This window comes from Lagopus muta, chromosome 1 (genome assembly GCF_023343835.1).
Source record: "Lagopus muta isolate bLagMut1 chromosome 1, bLagMut1 primary, whole genome shotgun sequence".
Lineage (NCBI taxonomy): Eukaryota > Metazoa > Chordata > Aves > Galliformes > Phasianidae > Lagopus > Lagopus muta.
Genome location: NC_064433.1, coordinates 55,263,086 through 55,282,796, shown reverse-complemented (window position 1 = coordinate 55,282,796; position 19,711 = coordinate 55,263,086). Strand labels below are relative to the sequence as shown.

General features: G+C 49.7%; 1 protein-coding gene across 5 annotated transcripts in view; it reads right to left on the bottom strand.

Moving 5' to 3' along the window:
- Window positions 1-19,711, bottom strand: part of HIPK2 (homeodomain interacting protein kinase 2) — a 130,873-nt gene that overhangs the window by 110,563 nt on the left and 599 nt on the right. The window contains exon 1 of one of the 5 annotated variants that reach the window (XM_048945138.1): window positions 18,448-18,804. The exons of the other annotated variants lie outside the window; for them this stretch is intronic. The gene's annotated coding sequence lies outside the window, so the exon portion shown is untranslated. Of the gene's footprint in view, window positions 1-18,447; window positions 18,805-19,711 lie in introns of those variants that run through there. 5 annotated transcript variants of the gene reach the window in all.

Below are 19,711 nucleotides of genomic sequence, written 5' to 3'. Positions count from 1 at the left end.
AGCTTATGGCACTTTGGAGTTATGGAGTCTACGTATCCCAAAAGTAGCAGTAACTGAGGTATGCTGCAGAAAGATAAAGAGCTAGGCTCTGAAGGAGCAAAACAAGCACACCTGATGCATTCCAATGTATGTGATAAATACAGATAGTGATCTTGGGGATGTCAATTTGCGGTCATCCAACATGAGAGAATGGGAAAGAGCGCAGTTTCACATGTGCTCAGGCTCCCTCCAAGCCAGCCCACACATACAGCTGCCACAGCAGGTGACATCACCTCTCCTCATAGCCCTCCATGGCCATGAGATGCCATCCCTCCCATATCACACGGGAGCATGTATCCAACAAAAGCCACAGATGGGCACAGAGCATATCCAGGCCCTGCAGTGAGCTGTGGCCCCAAGAGTGATTCCCACCACTCTCCATCCTCCTTACCATCACCCTTCTCTGGAGGGCTGCAGGTTTTCATAGCCTAGTGGCCAAATAACTGCAACAGGTCCCTCTTAAGCACATAAGAGAAGGATGGCAGCAAGGAGCAAAGCACCACTCTCACGAGGCAAGTCTAAGCCTGAGAACTCTCTGCTGGTTATACGGCATACCCTCACTGAAGAGCTCTGGTCACGGCCTGTTCCATGCCCACTGCCGACTGTCCCTGACCCCCAGCTGCCCTCCCCTGACAGCTCCATGCCGTTCCCTCAGCCCTGTCACTGTCACACAGAGCAGAGCTCAGCGCTGCCCTCCACTCCCTGTGAGGAGCTGCAGCCGCCATCAGGCCTCCCCTCAGCTCTGCTCTGCGCTGAGCAACCACAGGGCCCTCAGCCGATCCTCACACACCTTGCCCTACAGACCCTTCTTCATCTCTGTAGCCCTTCTTTGGATGCTCTCTAATTACTTTGTGTCCTCATGTTGTTGTGCCCTAAAACTGCACCCAGTGCTGGAGGGAAAGCCGCGCAGAGCAGAGTGGGACACTTCCCTTCCTTCACCCAGCTGGCTGTGCTGGGTCCAGGGTTTGGTTGGCCCTTTGGGCTGCCAGGTTACACTGCTGTCTTTCCACACACATCCTATAGAGACAAAGATGGAGCTAAAATAAAAAGTGACTTTCCTGAGCTTAAACAGCAAGGCAGCAGCAGAACTGGGAAATGAAACCTCCTGACCCACAACCCTAGGTTTTAGTCTCCTAAATAAGAATTCTCTTTCCTCATTAAAAAACTAAGAATGGGAGGAGAGAGAGGAATATTCTGCAAACACATTGAACTTGGCCCTTAGAGGGCTAGTGATATGAAATACTTCTTTTCTCCTTCTTACCTCCATTTCCCCTGATAAGGTTACTGTGACTTCAAGGACTATTCTTTTTTACTGGTCTATTTTCACTTAACCTGTCGGCTTGACATCATTTTCCTTCTGCAGCTGGAGACTGCTGTTCCCAAAGAGAAAGCTTCCTCCTTTCCTTCAACCTATCTGGTTGTCCTCCCATCACCCTAGATGGAGATCACTCTGATTTTTCTATCACATTGAGGTACACCAAAGTCCTATCTGCTGGTCTCAGCCTGCAGTAAGTGAAAGCCTAAAAGGGCACCCTGGAGGTAAAACCTGGTTGTTCTCTATTAATTTTTAATTTCAATAATGACTCCAGGGAAAGGAGGGAGATATAGGTCAGAGATTTAGGGGGCTGAGTTGTAACTCAGTATCTTCTTTCTCTTTTTTTTTTTCCCTTTTTTTTTTTTTTTTTCCCACCAAATTCAGAAATAGAGGGTTTCCCCTCAGTACTTCTCATTTATTCCTTGAACATTACAGGCATTAGTCAGCAAACTCCTGCTATTTCTTCAGCAAGCCCCTGACACTTGCAGACTGACTAATCCTTCTCTCTGCACACTTTGGCTCCAATTTCATCTGTTTTTCTCCCATGAAGAATGGGACTCCACATTACAGGTATGGTAGTCACTCCAAGGTACACTCCTACTGCCCCACAGCCCAATATCGTTTGATGCACACAACTGAAGAGCCAGGCAGGAGGTCACAGCAAGGCCTGCGTTCAGGTCACTTCTTAGCTTAGAGTAGTAGCATCCATAATCAGGGAGCAGTTATTGCCTAAAGCACAGGAATGTGGAGGATATCATGAATGAAGATCCAAGGATCTTCATGTCCTGGGATATCTGCCGGCAGGCCAGCATGAGTCACTTTGCCTCCAGGTGCCTTTCCTTCCCATGATGGAGATCCTCTGTCCTTGCTGAGGTATATGATGCCTCAGCACATGCAAGGTTTCTGTTTGGCTGCTGAGGTACGAAGACACGGTGAGTAAAAATACAGCTTCTTGTGACTCAAGGCCACCTCATTAGAGCATGACAGAAAGCTCCTGGTGTCCAGGCACACTTGCACAAGATGTCCACTCACAGACACCCTCACAGGGGCCCTCGTATGTAACTAAGGCTCATGTAAGCACACCCACACACCTGCCCACACTGTGGGTTTCTTACATCCACCTTTCCAGGTGATGCCGACAGCACACAGACCACTTTCCCCCATCTAGGTTCAACATCCAAAGAGGCTAGAGCCTCTAGGCAACCCCTCAGGGCTAGATCATGTCCTCGGGCTACAGCAGGCACTAAGTGCCACCCCAGCAAGAAGGACACACAACCAGAGCACAGCACATGAATAAGAACTGGTCAGAAGGCTTGCCAACTTGATAGCACACAAGTTCATTCTCTACATGACCCCCACCACCCATCCCACGCCCCCTGATACCTGGATGCCCATTCTAGAAGGGTCTTCTGCATTGCCATGTAAGGAGGTAACAAAACAAATTGCTGGCTCCAGTGCCACACTCCCTCCTGGCGGATCTGTTTCTCTCTTCTTAACTGTTTCCAAGTGCCTGAGTGTTTTATAATCCCCACTGAGCAGTCCTTTAACTCCTTCCTCACTGAGCCCTTCCACCCTTCCTGGTCTGCACTCTCCTAGAAGGCAGAAAAAGTCCTTTAGGAGGGCTAGGGAGCACAGAAAGCAAAGGAGGGGGCCTGAATCAAAGAAGGAACAACAGAATCAGATTGGATGTACAAAAGAACCAGCACATTACTCATATCCCCAGCCTTCACTTACGCAGACAACTGAGTCTTCTATTAAGATTTTTTTTTCTTTTTCCTATGGACATTTATGTACAGTAGAGGCTTACTTATTGCTAATCTCCTCTTGCTTATTCATACCATGAGGTCATACGTTTCTGCTGGTAACACAATTTTAAATGACACAGCAGCTCATTCTTTGAGGTCTGAACTGAAAGCACTTTCTTAGATCATGAGCAAATATGAGTAGATGGCTTCACACCCAGTGTCACCACCACCCCGATTCAGGCATATTGCAAAATCCTAGCAGAACTGAGTGCAGGTATCGCTTTGCCATTGAAAGGATCTTGGACATCTCAGCATGGGACTGCATGAGGAGCTCAGGCAGAGGGACACAGGACTTTGAAATAGCCTTGAAGTGTACCAGTGAGAGCCACACTTGCTGTTGGTGTGTTAAAAGCTGTGTAATGTACAGCTCTATTGTGTGCGTGCACAGCTCTAAGTGCAGATTACAAGGAGAGGGAGATGCTTGGCCTGAGATATGAGCAGACCCACGGGACACTGCTGCCCACAATAACCACAACGTCCTGCAGGTTGCTCTGCATCAAGTTATGCTGGTAACACAGTGTAGGGCAGGATCAGTGAAGTGATTCCACAGCTTTAGATTTCACAACCCTGATGATGTGCAAAGTGATGTCACAGAGAACTCCAGTGCATACTCTGGTGCTCTTCTGAGAAAATGAATGAAGAAAATGGGGAGGAAAAAAAAAAGACACAGTTTTTGTACATCCCCTTCCAGTTGGGAACTCAATACCTGCAGCTTCTGCTCTTCTCTCAAAGCCCATTGCTGCTTTTTCCAGAGTCTCGAGGTTACCCCAACAGCTAATATTCAAAAGTTTGCCAAGGTATCTTTTTCCCTGACAAAATGAGCTATTCTGTCACACAAGGCTGGGCTGCAGGGCTCTTAAAAATGGCTCTGCTGATGTTCAAAGGGAGCAGCTTGCTGTGCAGAGGAGTAGTACAGTTAATAGTAGTAGGATCAGCACAGGCTCCTACCCTGCCATCTGCCTTCAGCTCAGCCAGGCCTTCTGCTGAACAGCCAACACGGGCTGGGGCAATGGGAGTGAGAAGCAACTCAGTGACATGAAAGACTGCCTGGGTTAGCTGATTAAGAATAAGATTCAGAGCGCAGGAATCCTGTACAGTGCTGATACTGACTCAGCCTGGGGATTTCATGGGGATATTTAAGTCCGTTTTCTCCAAAGAAGTCTTTTATTTGGAGCAGGTGGGCGTTTGCATGCTTGCCTAAACCAGCCCCAGGAACCAATGATCCTAGAAACAGGGGTCATTTCTGAAATTGCTACGCTTTCTTCTATGGTCACCCCCTGGTAGAAAGTAGTGATAAATAATATTTAACTGCCTCATTCTCCCTGACACATTCAACTCCCTCCCTTTTATAAAAGTACATGGAAAATGCAGGAAAGCCCACTGGAATGCAGAGGCATCCTCTCACAACTGTGGGTCACTGATCCCCTTCTGCTCATTTTGTGTATTTCTCCTTTTAAGCATTGACCATGGCCAGCTACAGGCTGCTCCCACACCTCCAGACTGACAACTGCCTCAAGAGCTTTCCCTCTTTTTTCTGCCTTCTCTTAAATAATAGAAAAGGCATTTAAGGCCTGCAGATTGCCTCAAAGTAGCAAGTTGCTGACCCGTCTCCAAAGTCTTCCTTGCCAGTGCAACCACCAAAAGGGGGGACTCAATCCCCATGGGAGACGGTTGGGGCAAAACAGCTTTGTAGACCCATAACAAAATGCTGAGATAATCTCTGATATGGTACCACTCCATGGTGATCTGCTACGGCAGTCTAATGAACTGCTCTGGTTAACCTCCAAATCTAGACCCAGGCATCCACCTTCCTGAAGACAGGCAGGAGAAGAAGTGGGAGAGTACAGGTGTGGCTGAGACAAGGAAATGAAAGGAATGGAGAACTCCCTCTCCCACGTACAGAGGATGGAAAAAAAAGAAGACAACGGAGCAAAAAGCCTGGACCTAATAATGAAAAACAATAGCTCGTCATTTATTTTCATATCCCCTTGCTAATGCTGGAATAATGCTAACAGTGGAATTTTTATGGCATGCATGTCATGCCTGCAAATACCAAGTGAATTACTTCTCAGCAAGGCTATGGGCTATGGCACTGAGCAGCACATTCGTTACAAGTGATTGGATGATGAACAACAGTTCCCAAATTCCTCCTTCACAATGCTACTTGCATTAGTTGTAATTTAATGAGAGAGAAAGAGACAGAGAAAGTTTTGGCTCAAACCACTGAAATAATACTGCCTGCTGCTGCTTCCCACTGGGTCTTGTATTAACTCACACCACTGCCACTATCTCCACCTCCTCCTCCTCCACTTCCTTCAGCTCCTCCCTTTTCACGCCCATCCTCAGGTGCTAAGAGCAGTGTCATGAAACCCATCAGCATGGCAAGAGAGGGTGTCAAGAAGCCCCAGCTGTGGTGATCACTAGCAGAGTGTATTCTTGCTGGCTGAAAGGCAGAAGAGGACACAAAACTGTCCCTTATCTCCACAGATGGCAATGGGCTAAGGGAGAGGTCCTCTAACAGGGAAGGTCTTCCTTTTTCAGGTAGGTTTGTACCCGCCCCCCCCTCCCATAATTCAGGGCAGAAGCCAACACCTGCTCTCATTTCTTTGTCCCGGGGGCAAAACACAAAGAGAGGCAGGAGCACCCTGCATTTTTCTGTGCTGGAAAGAGCCCAACTAGCCAGCATTGCCTCCCTCTCCTGCAGCAACCTCACCACATAGCCCAACCCTATCACTTGACAGGACATTTATCCACCAGATGACCCTACACTTAGGTTCACCCCTGAAACACGACCCAGCATGTAGGGTCTCACTGGCTGGGCCAGCAGAAAGCTGAGAGGTCTGATCTGAGCAGCAAACCTACTATTAAGAGACTGCAAATATCACCACTGCTCTCCTGGTGTAGATGGTCTCTTCAGTGCTCCCCTGTGACGGCATGTAAATGACAGGCTTCCCCTGGTTCAAACTCGTGGAGACTCCAGATCCCTTTTATCCCTTCTGTGTCAAATGCAATTTAAAAGCCCCTCAGTCCTGGCCACATTTTGTAGTGTTTTGAAGAAACAAATCCAAATTAAACTTACATGTTTCTAAAACTAAGGTACAGGCAGAGGAAGGCAAAATGCCTCTAGGATTGGAACCACATGTACTTGTGCAAATGAGAACTAGGATTTACTGTTACCCAGGCTCCAGTATGTTCTATACTCCTAGCTGTGGTTTAAAACAATCTGTTTTCTTGTAAAAGCTTACTAATACCAACTATCCAGCACACTGGCCAAAGTCTCATGCCCTATGGACCTGAACATGGTAGGAAGGTGGGCAGGATGAGGCTACCCCAGCCGGTGCCCACCAATGGCTAATTGGCCTTCAGGAGATGAGCCTCCTGTCCTCTGATGAAGCAACAGGGGTGATCTGCTGCCCACCATAAGCCAAGCATTCTCGCTCGAGGACTGAACTATAGGGTGAACGTATGTAACCAGATGTATGACAGCCAGTTGGCTTGCAGGCAGAATTAACCTTTTTTTTTTTTTTTTTCTCCAATTTGGGCATCCAGGGGAAAACTACAGAGGTCAGAATTGCTGGCCACAATTAATCACACCTAGAGTTTAAAAGCTGACCAAGTCCAATGCTTGCGCTGGGACAAGAAGCTCTGCTGGGGTCTCCTGTGTAGCCACCTGGGCCTCCTTGTAGGCTGTCGTGGCTCACACAGGGTGAAACTCAGCCCCACAGCCTGCCAGCATCCCCATGTGACACTGAAGGTCCACATAAGCCTCCAAATCGGAGCTTACAAGGGGCTTAAGTATAGCTCAGCCAACAGCATGGGGCTAGGTTTCCTCTGCTGCTAGCTTGCCCCCTATGACCCTAAAATGGGAAAGCCTCACACCATAGATCAGCCCCAAGGAGGGCAAGAGCAACACTGCTCTTCCCTACATTCCCAGAGAGCACAACTGGCACCATCAGGAGAGCCTGCTGCTCCCTGCACCTGGTTTCCCTCCCAATATCTGCCTTTTTAGCAAACATTTCATGGTAACCATGGAGCGTTTTTGCCACATGAGCACGCCTGCACTCCCACTCCTCCACACACCCACTGCCCTGCAGGGCGAGAGGCCAGCAGCAGATGATCCCACTCCCATGGAAAGCCAGCGTGCTCTCAACAGGTGGCTCACCACGTCCTTAGTCATGAAGGCCTCCAGTGGGCTGGTAACCTTCAGCCAAGCATGACTGAACATGACAGGGCTGTGGTAGAGGAAAGGAAGCAGAGGGACAGAAGCTGGTGAGGACAGAAGGGAGAAGACAAAAAACAAAAGAGGAGTGAAAGCCCAAGCCCTCTTGTGAGTCCTACAGTGACACAGAGTGAGACAGGAGAACCAACTGCAGCTGCAACACATTTGGGAAAACTTCTCATTTGTTGATGGATGCTGCAGGAAAACAATGAAACCCAAAAATAATGAAAATCTATGACCTGCAACTTGTACCAGTGATGCCAAATGACATAAACATGTTCCTAACTTACCCCCAGTGTGGCCACAAACATCTGCTTTATTGCACCCGCTATCAAAAGAGTGAGGCATCCCCACCTGAAGCCCTGCCCTGCCTCGTCACTCACCCAAATCCCACCTTCTTTCTCCCCACCTTATTTCCTACAGGCAGGGGCTTTTGGCAGGAGACATGCTGTCTGTCTGTGGCAGACCTCTGTAAGGGAAGGAAGATGTCGCCTTTCAGGAAAGATTCTTCCTGAAACCCCTTCAGTCCCTCCTGGCTAAGAGGAAATGCAGGGACTGTTAATGACTCAAGTACTCCCCTGGGAAACAGCAACATTTTTGGAGGATCACCAAAGAACTTTGAAGCCAAGCCCAGTCCTAACGAGAGCTCCATGGTAGCACAGGTTCACTTTAAGCAAAATGAAGGCTCAGACACCTCTCTATAGGGATACTGAAACAGATACAGCTACTTCACTGAGGTGGTCCCACCTACATCAGATACTTTATGAGCGGTATGCTCAACACATCTAAATGGGTACAGAATCCCTAGGAGATACTGCGTTGCATACAAATGCCAGCTACAATGTAGGAACACATCAAGACTGAAATAACTGAGGATGCAGCAGGACAGAACCGAGAAGCGCTAGGAGAGCTGGAGACAGACCCAGAAAGCAGTTCAGCAGGGCCGCCAAAAGCTGATGCTGGGAGAGGTGTGTATGAGATGCCAGGCGTGCAGCTGTTCTGCGTCAGAATGGAGACGAGCTGGTGGATGTGGATTACAGATCATTTCCAGCCAAAATAGCTTGGTTATACCTTTTTTTTTTTTTTTTTTTTTCTTCTTTTCAGCTTGGATTTCTAGTAACTCTTCAGCCTGAAAGAGTCACATTGCTTCAAAATCTTTCTCTGCCTTTTACAGGCAGAGTGGCAGTGTCCCCTCCTGAACACTCTGTGATTTACAGCCTTCCATGCTCGCAAAGGCTACACAGCCCCTTACGCACAGACTGCAGACAGCACTCCTGCCAACGCACACGCTGCCACAGCATCGCTCTACAGAAACACCCTGCATTCACCTTGTGTATATTTCCTCCTGTGCAGGCTGAGACAGTTCACAAGCACACAGGAGGCCTAATTTATATTTATTATAAAGCTCCCTTCTTTATTCCTTGCAGAAGGAAGACATCAGTAGACAAAGGGGGGGCAGCCACACCACACACGTGTCTGCAGTCCTTCATATGCCTGCAAACAAGGGAAGCATCCCACATGTGCATACATACACACATACTTTTCCCTTGTATTCTCACACAAACGATACCTACAGTCCCTTCCAACTCATGTGTGCTTTCAGACAGCACAAGCATTGAGAAGCTGCGCTTTCATTATCCAGGTGCTCACAGCCTCAGATAAGGAATGAGAAAACGACACTGCAAGGAAAGTATTGTCACCACCAATGGGGTACGTCTGTGCCTGTGTCTCACATGTCCTTGTCAGGCGGTGCAGCTATTTTAAATGGGGTTTGCAACATGTTTCTTATCCCCTCCTGCTAAATACATCCACACTCTGATGTTGAGAGCACAGAGGGGGAGTTTGATGGGAAGGCAGGTTTCTGGTGGAGCCAGTGGAAGCGCCAGAAGAGATGAAGGAATTTTACTCATGACTAAATGTGATCCCCACTTGCTTTGCAGACACATGCCCTGGGGGAACTATTATGTCTTGGGTTTCTCCATGGAGCCCTGAAGCTGGCTGCAGCCAGGAATTATCCCCCTTTAAATCCAGGTTCAGAGAAAAGGCTGCAATCTCCCTTCTCTCTGCAGAGGACTTCGGTGCAGCCCCCGTTGCCCCATTCCTATGAGTTCTGCCTGCAGCAATCGGCTCTCTGCAGGACAGGGCTATCAGCCTGCTCAGAAACAGCACTAGCACACAGCACAGGAGCCTGTCATTATGCGAGCTGTGCATGGGAAGCACACCAAACCAGTCCTCTGTGGTCTGTGCTGGTTTCCAGTATGCTTCCATGAAGGTGACCTAACTATTAACTCCTGTTGAGCTGTCTGTGCTCATGCATTTTATAACTTTAACCGCTGACAGCGTTACAGTGTTCGAGCACCTCATGCAATTCCTCCCACTTGCCAACATCTTCTGAGCCTGGCTGCACTGAGCTGGACCAAAAACTCTTCACTCAACATGGCCACAAAGCCCATCAGCAGCCTGCCAGAAGCCAGAGAGCTTCTGTGTGCTTCTCTTCTGCTGACCCAGGGCACGTCTTGCCGCAAGGCACCAAATCGCCCTCGCGGAAACAACCTCATTACGTACTCACCTACCCCACTGCATGGCTAAAGCGAGCCAATATGTTACATATTACTTGTTTTTTTTTTCCACTGACAGCTAACACTCAGTGACCTTCTGACAGGCTGGTGGGATAGCTGAAGGAGAACACTAGAACAATGCTGTTTATCTGGGAGTTAGCAGCACTGATGGCTTCAGGTTGAGGCAGTCATACCTGATCCTGTTCTGCAGAGGTCCCTAGCCTACAATTCTCCCTGCAGCAGCGGAGAGCCCAAGTGCAGGATCAGAACTTTGTGCCATTGTTCATGTGCTCGATAGCACCACAACAGATTTGCCGTGTTAGACCAGACCCTACAATAGGTATTTTCAAGGCTAGTAATAGCTACTTTACTCCCCAGAAATGTTGTCTTGAGAGGAAGATTAAAGATTGTGTGCACACAGAGCTATGAGCATATCTACAAGGCTTTTCTCAGCAATTTTAGCTCCAGCCTCTAAAAGTCAATCATCAAAATAGGAAAGCAAGGAGAGTGGCTAGAAATTACCTCTATTTAGAAGCAAAACAGAGACCTCTTGAAAATTCATGCCAAACTCTCTGGAATTTGTCAACAGTAAATGCTGCCTAGGAGAACAAAATAAAACCCCATGCATTCAGCTAGAAGTCCTTCACCTCCAGCCTCGTGCTTTATGCAGAGAGCCATTCCACCAGCGTAAGCATGGAGCAACACAGATGTGTCCCACTGCAGTCCTGCTGCTGTCAGCTCCATTCGGAGAAAGAACCCAGATGGTCACACAGGAGAGCCCCAAGGCCCTCCAGCACAGCTCTTAGAGAAACTCCACTGTAAAATCCTGACCCTGGGTCATTCATATGGTCTGATTTTTGGAGCCAGGATTGGACTCGATGATCCTTATGGGTCCCTTTCAACTTGGGATATTCTATGATTCTAAAGGTGAGGCTCAGCCTGCCTCTGCCACAACCATGCTCAGGGCAGGCTGGAGCTTCTTCCAGTGGCCACACTTCTGCTGATATTCTTTTGTGTACCTCTCCCTGTTCTCCCCATGGCAGGCGTGGAAGATCTGATCACCTGTTGCACCCTTTCATAAACAGGTTGTGAGCTCTCTGGGGCAACGTTCCACTCATCCATCTTCTGGAAAATGCGCAGCACAAAGATCCTTGACTTGGGATCCTGACTGCCAGTGGATATAAATAATTGGAAATTAAAATAAAAGTGAAGTTGCACGAGGGAACTGTTGCACTTCCAAGTTTTTTTCCAGTCTAGATGACTCTCGGGGGACATGGGAGAGCTACCGCTGAGATAAACAAAATAAATCTCAGCCTACCAGGTTTACATGGAAACGATCAAAAATGTGTCCGTATTGTTCTGACCTCTATATCTTCTTTATTTTTTTTGAGCTTTCCTCTAACCTTTAAAAGGCATGTAAGATAAACAGAGAAGTAACTGGGCAGACAACATCCTCAGATGAGATGTAGGAATATAATCAAGCCTTCAGACACATGCACACAAACACCATAATTTATCTCTTCCTCCTCCTGTTTGATATTATCCTCTGTTCTAGTATCATAATCTGTTGCTATGGAAACAGCTATGATGTCACCATGAGAGGTTTATGGATGCCTCAAACAGGAAGGAAAGGTACATGGCTATGGGAGAGGAAAAAAACCACCTACAAACAGCTGCTGAGCAGGAGACGTTCCAGGAATGGCAAGCATCAAAAGGGGAAAGACAAATACCTCGATGGCACTGACGCTACCACAGATAGAAGCAGAATATAAACCACGTTTTAAAAATAAAAATGCTTACCAATTTTGCCTATGAGTAAAAATATTCTGGGGAAGCTATAGGAGGTTCCCAAAAAAAACTTTCTCTGAAATGTTCCACAGGTTTGCTTGGACTGGCTGTTTTCTGAGCCTTGCTGCTTGAGTCCAGGCTTCCATCATCCCACTCCATCATCTGCTGTAAAGTTCCCCCCAGAAGCATGAGCCTAATACCCTGCCACTGCAGCTCCTAGCCGGGGAGTTGCTGGCCTCCCGCCACTCCCTGTGCCTTTATGATCTTTGACTGGGAGAAAAACTGTGTCTTCAAGCAAAAATAAACAGCAAGGTGCTGAATCCACTGGATCACATCCAGTAGCAAATAAACGCCCTAACCCCAAACTATAAGCAAGAAAGAGCTTTTTTTGTTCTCTTCACCCAAGAGAAAAATACATAATCTTCCAGACTCAATGCTGAACACCCTGATATACCTGGGCTGCTAGTGGAGAAAACAGCACAGGGTGCCTCATAGGCTCACAGCACACCCTGCCTTAGAGCCACATTGTGGCTCGCATTGTGCAGGGCACGATACTGGTGCAACCATCACACACAGGTGGCTCTGCTTCTGTGCCTGCAGCCGTTCCACTCACCTGCACTGATGGTGAGAGGGCAAGCACGGGGAAAGAGGGTGCAACAGCCACATGTGCCCTTAAAGCTGTCATCGTGTGCTGGCATCTGCCCGCAGGAGGATGCAGCATGCAGGGTCTGCCAGGGAGGAGGAGTGAGGATGGCAGATCACATTCTTCCTGCATAGCTGCCATCATCAGGGAAAGGGCAGTGGCAGTGAAGGAGGAAACCACAAGAATCTCAGATCAATGAAAAGTATGGATATTTCAGCTCATTTCATCCAGACCAGAATTTCCCCAGCATGGAGAACAGCATCAGAGATCTTCTGGGAATGCTACAGCATCATTTTTGCCTCTGGCCTCAGCTCTAGCAGGGGAATCCTTACTCACTCCTTCCTGCCTATGAGCATTAGGGTATAGGTGGTAACTCCTGCCCTTGCCTGCCTTCCCTCCAAAGGATGTTAGAGACAACCCCAGGGAAAAAACCTGGAAGGGACCGAAGTTACTAAGAACAGCTGCAAATACAGCCCAAGCAGGAGAACCTTCGGGGATTCACAGAACTTTCTGTTCCTGACAGCCTTGGCTATGACAGCCTCAAACCCTACACTTAGCAGGGACCATCTCTCCTGTTAGTCACTTGCCATCACCTTTCTCCCCCACCTGTCTCTCTCATCCTCCTTTGTCTTGTCCCTTGACCTACTTCTTCCCTCCCTTCAGCCCATCCTCCCCTTCCCCAAATGAAACCTGGTAAAAAACACATACAAAATTCCCTACATTGTGTTTTCCTATCTCCACAGATGCTGTCTGCATTATCCACTCTCCTGTACTTGTATCTACACAAAATGTAAATTCTGTCGTGTGGGAACTATCTATCACATTATGTCAACATCACGCCTGGCACAATGAGATCCTGCTTTTCTCTGGCACTGGTGCTACAACAGCAAAAATAATTGTTAATACTTTAAAAGCACCACAGAACGGTAAGACAGGAAGAGTGAAATAAATGTCAAGGCTTTGTGAGGTGGTTTTTTTTTTCCCCCCAATTGCTTCTATATTTGGGGGGGCAGGATTTTTTTTTCTTTTTCAATAAAACAATGTCTCTTTTTCTCAGACTTCTATTTGGGACTGCAAAGTGGAAAACAAAGCTGATCTTGGTGAAGAAACAGATTGTGCTTTTTTTTAAATTGGCAGGTGACACCAAGCAGGAAGGGACTGCAAAGTCAGTGCAATCAGATTAGAACTCAAAACAGTCCTGACAGATGAGGAAGGACAGGATGGAATTCAAACAGAACAGCTAGCTTCACACATGCAGCATAGAAAAAAGCTCACCAGGCATCAGATCTCTAGACAGGAGCTGAAGCCATGGAACATCTCAAGCTAAACACAGATGAATGATGCTGCGGTGCACAAGGCAAAGCAAATAGGAGCAAAATCTGTAAGGCACAAGAGGGAATACTGCTCCATGTAGCCAGTGAACCCTGGGGAAAGCACTGGGATCCAGCAGTGCTGTACAGAAGAGATGTGGGCCTACTGGAAAGAACGCAGGGAGCCAGAATGGTCAGAACTCCACCAAACAAGGCACAGGAGAGATAGCTGAAAGACAGGTCTGAAAAAGGATTAACCTAAGGAACACAAAAACGAGGAGAGACACAATAAAGAAAAAAGAATTGTTTTTTCTACAGCTATTGTTGATAGAGCAATGAATCGTAGCAAGAAAAGTACAGCTGAGAACAAAACAAAAAAAGTACAGAGGAGAACAAAACTTTATGCTGACAATCACAGCGAGGGGCAGTGATTGCCCAGGCTGCAGAACTGCTGTACATGGGGATGAGTGTGTTAGGGAACATGCTGGCAAGCACACCTGGCACAGTAGTACATCCTGCTTTGCAGGAGAGGGAACAACTTATTTTAAGTCTTTGCTGCATCCACTTACTATGATTTTGGTGAGAGCTAAGTTTCTCAGGCACTTCAACATAGCTCACAGAGTAAGATAAACCTGTCAGCCTTCAGAACTGAAGGAGACATCAGTCTGTAGGCTACCTCAGCGTAACACTCTTGTTCCAGGTCTTGACAGTGCCTTCAAGTTTTAAAGGTTATAATGGATAGGGAACACTGCCCTTCCGAGTTCCCCAAGTTCCTCTGGCAAATCTCGCTGTGTCGTGGGGTGACCTTTCCCTCCTGCAATAGTAGGAACCACAAGTGATTGTCCTCATTTTATCCTACCAGAGACGCCTTCCAGTGCCTGCACTAACAAGTAGAACTGGGGACAAGGCATGAATAACAAGTGAGCTCCTGCAAGTCCAACCAAACATCCCACCAGGAGAAAAACAAGAGAACAACCTACACTTCCCTCACCCAGCATAACCCCCAGCTTGCTGCAGTACACAACTTAGACAGGGTAAAATGCACAAAGCTCCACTGGCCACACTGCCTATCTGTGCTGTACCTCCCTGAGACCAGGCTGAGCCCAAGGCAACCCAGGACTGGCATCTGAAGGCACTTCTCTCCTGCTGGCCATTTTATATCCCTACTGTGAATAAGTAGAAGATGCTGTTCTTCAGCATGCTGTCAATGGTTTGATTAGACAGCCACCCTTTATAAATGAACATACATGGCATTGCATATACACACAGTATTAAAGACTATTACTATTTCCATTAAATAAATATATTCTAATGGCATGGTTTTTTATTCTTCTAGCCCTGACCCTGGATTCTTGTAAATATTCTGACGTGGCAATTCCCTCACCAGCCTGGGAAGGCTGGGCCTGCTCCTCTACTTACTTACAAGATGGCAAGTCTTACAAGAGCAATTTCTGCTGCAGAAGTTACCCTACTCAAAAAGCTATCCAAATGCAACTGTATCCTCAAATACTTGTCCTCATGCTTTCCAGAGGAAGGATATCAGCTCCTGATGTGGCCAGGTGAAGGACACAGGTGCACACTGTGCCACTGTGCTGTGAGCAGGTGGAAGCAGTAACATGCCTCGACTCTCCCCGTACCATAAACTGTGAAATATCCTCTCTGAGATTAAATTATCCCCTGGATTTGTTTTCAAAATAAAAGCTGAATCCTGTACTGCTAGGACCGTAAGTTTCAAAGAAGAAGGCTTCATGCTTAAACACCCAAGTCCACATTAGGATATGGAAACAGATGAAGAGAAAACTTTTTCTCCAAATAGTGTTTAATTCTTACTTATTTTCCACTAGTTAACCTCCTGAAAGTCAGAAGAAAAATAACATATAAACAATATTTCACATTCAGAGGGCAGAGATTTCCTAGTAAGGGTGAGGAAACAGCCTCATTTTTATAAATGGACTGATTAAGCTATAGAGGCCATGAGTCAGAAAAGTACTTAAGCATGTGGTCGGCTTTAAAGACATAAACAATTCTAATGAAGTCAGCAGCACCACCTGTGAGCTTAAGTTTAGGCACAGACCTTAAAATATCTTCTTAAATTGGGAACAGAGAGGAAAAGGGTGGAACTTGCAAAAATACCCGGCCTCACCTCCCATCCGTCTTCTCCTCTTTGGACACAGAGATGGGGACACCGCAATAGCTGTCAGCCCACCACAGAATCACAGAATGGCCAGGGTTGGAAGGGACCTCAAGGATCATGAATCTCCAACCCCCCTGCCACAGGCAGGGCCACCAACCTCCCCATTCAATACTAGACCAGGCTGCCTAGGGCCCCATCCAATCTGGCCTTGAACACCACGGGGCATCCACAACCTCTTTGGCAGCCTGTTCCAGCACCTCACCACTCTCTCTGTAAAGAACTTCCTCCCGACATCCAACCAAAATCTTCCCTCTCTCAACTTAAAACCATTTCCCCTTGTTATGTACCCTACAAAGTCCCTTTCTCAGCTGTCTCACAGCTGATGAAACACCAATGGCATAGCCCCATGCCGGTGTACCAGCTGTTGACTTCACTGTGTGGCACGACCATCACCAAAACCCTTTGCACGGTGACCACTGCTGGGACAGAGACTGACCGCTGCTCCCAGGTCACTGACTCCTCTACCATTTGGCTTCCCAGGACTCTCCTCCTGAAGAACCATCCACCTACTTTTACAAGCCATTGGGATGTGACCAAACCTTAAGCTCATTCCATCAGCCTCCTAAATACTTCGCCTCTGAGCAAATGGCCTACCTTCCAGCGGGTGACAGGAGCTCAAACCTGGGGCAGGCACCAAGGAGGACTTCAGAGTCCACACACTCAGGGTGCATGGCCAGCTCCTCATCACCTGCCAGCAGGAGCCTGTGCTGCTCTGGGTCTGAGGGCCCCAGCCGGTCACTGCCATCAGCTCCCTTTGCCCCAGAGCCCCTTGCTCATTGGCGTGCCCCTGGTCACAGCCATTTCCGCTTCCCAAAATAAAATGACATTTTTCACTGTTACATCTAAAAAACATTCAATCACTAAACGCTGCAGCACGATAAGATTAATTATAACTGGAGGGGGCTTCCTGTTATCCTGAGCTAATAAAAACTTACGCTTTTGGTCCCAGCGCTGATTTAGCCCAAGTTATGGTTATTGCTCCATAAACAGGAAGTGCCTCCGAGTTATCATTCCAGCACAGAACCTCTGGGGTAAGGACCTCTCCTTGGTGTCACTGGTGCCGCCCGGCTGACAAGGAAGCTCTGTGCATTTTCACAAGATGTGATGACCCATGAGCGAGGTTAGACTGCTCTGGAGCCTTGGTGCGAGGCAGGATCTGAGCCCTCACAAGCTGAGGTCAGGGTGCTCCAGGCCTCCAAAACCCAGCAAGGAGCTGTGCACAGGCAGCTTCTTTCTGCACGCAGCTCCTGCAGTGGCACCAGTGGCGAGGTGCAATTTACAAATATTACAGATATTAATTCCATAAGCCGCCCACATACAAAACTACCGACGCTGCTGCTAAAAATACACTGCAAGTTGCAACGAAGTTGTTAGGAATGAGAAGCAAAGCAAAAAGGAACTAAACCCAAACAGAGGTAATCACTGTTTTGCAAATAAAGGTTAAGGCACGCAAACACCATTCAAAGACCTGGTTCTGAAGGGTGCCAGAAGACCAGGGCAATGTGGCTGCAAGAGTAGCCCAAGGCTCACCTGTCTGGGCCAGCCGCTTCCCCTCGAAGCCACACTCCCAGCACTCAGCCCCAGTGTGCTGACCTGGCCCCTGAGCAGGGGCTGTGCGGCATCATACCCACCAAGGCCTGTGCTCCAGCCCTGTGCACATCCCCATACGGCTCACAACCCAAATCCAGGTCACACACTGCGCAGCGGTGTTCCTTCTGTTGTATTTTACTGGGGAGGTTTTTATGTCTTTCATTTTACCGCTCAGCTCTGCAATGCTTGGAAAAGATGGAATGAGAAAAGCAGGCAGGAGAGAACATGAAAACCCCTGAATTCCTTGAGAAGAATGGTTAAAGCACAGTGAGGGAGGAGGATTTCAGACCAGATATTTATTTATTCATCATGCCTCGCCTGTTAATATCAGGCGGGGCTCCGTTCTCCTTCCCAAGCTAGCATTTAAGACGGCAGCTTGGTGCACACACACCATGCTCATCCAAACACCATGAGCTGCCGGAGATCTGTGTGTGCTCTGTTACACTCACCCAAAGTTCCAATGAAACCGTTTCACAAGGCCTTCCAGGTGTCACCTTTCCTCCCGGGGCACATTTTCCATAGAAAAGCCCACGCTTTGCAGCCTGCAAGCCACAGACCTGCATACCCCTGTCCTCCTGGCACCCCAGGAGCTCCCCGCAGCCCCAGCACGATGGCAGCACAGCCATCCGCCGCAGCGCTGACCCTCACGCTCAGCTCGGCAGCATAACAGTGGCCAATGCTCCGGCGCAGGGATGCAGGCAGATGGCAGGAGGATGGCGGCCCTCATCTCCTTCCAAGGAGGAAATTACATCCCCTGCGATAAGTAAGTTTTTATCTATGCGCTGTGATATTTCAGGGAATTGTAAGGACCTCTCACGGCAAGCAGGAGAGGAGTCACAGCCATTAACCCCTCCTCCGCCTCCCTCTCAGCAATCCAGAAACAATTTAACCCACAAGCACACTGCAACACGAAACACATAAAGCAATCCCCACCACCCCCCCCCCACGCTATTTTCCGGCTCTTGTGCCTGGGAATATCCACCTACTTCAGGCCTCCAGACGTGCCGCAGACCCTCTAGGATTTTCTGCAGCAGTTCCAAGGGATTCTTTTTCACAGGTTGCCGTTCAGGGCATTATTCCTTTCCCCCATCTGTTTTCCAGCCAGGCCACAGCCGAAGTTGGGATGCGCGAAGGCACCGCTAAACTTCCCGCACACGCCGCGGTGCGGCACGGCCAATCGCTCCCGGGAGCCGCGGGGGGACGCGGTCTCCGCTCCCCTCTCATCCCCTGCCCGGGGGCCGGGAAGCCGTGGGGGCGGGCAGGGCGCCGCGAGGCCGCAGCCCCGGCCGCAGGCTCCGCTCATGCCCCTGCCCCGGGAGAGCGGAGCCGCCGCCCCCCGGCTGGACGCAGCCCGGCGCGGAGCGAAGTTCACGCAAATCGCCGCATAATCCCACCGGAGCGGGGAGGGGGGGGGAGGAGGAGAAGGAGGGGGAGGGCTGAGGACGGGAATAGCAGCGCGCGGGGCGATGCAGGACGGCTGCCCGGGGGCCGCGCCGGGGGCACGGGCCCGGCCCGGCAGGTACGCGCCGGGGCGGGGACGGGCGGCGGAGGGGTGGCCGTGTCGTCCTCCGCCCGCCCGCCCGCCGCAGGTCCCCTGGGCCGCCCGCCGCCGCTGGAGGCGGCCCGGGCGCAGGAGGACTGACGGGGCCCGAGGCCGCTGGGCGGCGCGGCCGGCAGAGGGCGCCGCCGGCGGGCGGGCCCCGACCGGCACCCCGGGACGCAACCAGCACCGGCCCCGGCCGCGGCCCGCCGCCGCCGCCGCGCGGGGCCCCGCCGCGCCCCCCGGCGGCGCCAGGCTCCGGCGGTCGGGTCGCCGGCAGCGGGGGAGGAGGGCGGGCGGCGGAGAGGGAGGGGAGAACCGGCGCTCTCGTCGCGCTGCCTAAATCGCTCCCCTTTGTCTCCCGCGGGGTCCCGGCTCCGCGCGGGGCTGCCTGGCAGTACGGCGGCGGGCCGGTAACTTTACACGGCCCGCCGGGCGCCGCAGCTCCGACTCGATTTTCTCCTCAGATAAGTTTGCCCGACCCCTGCACGCCGACGAAGTGCTGCCCCCGCGTCCCCAGCCCGGCACCGACCGGCCTCGAGAACCCCCTCGGCACGGTGCCCTCCGCTTTATGTAACGCTGCCCGGCGCCGGGCAGCGAAAACGCTCGGCGAGGGGATTTAAATCAGCCCTACGCGCACACACACACACGTACGTCTCCAACAGCCGCCCCACAATAGGCACTACCACAGCCGCAGGAACTAAGTTGGG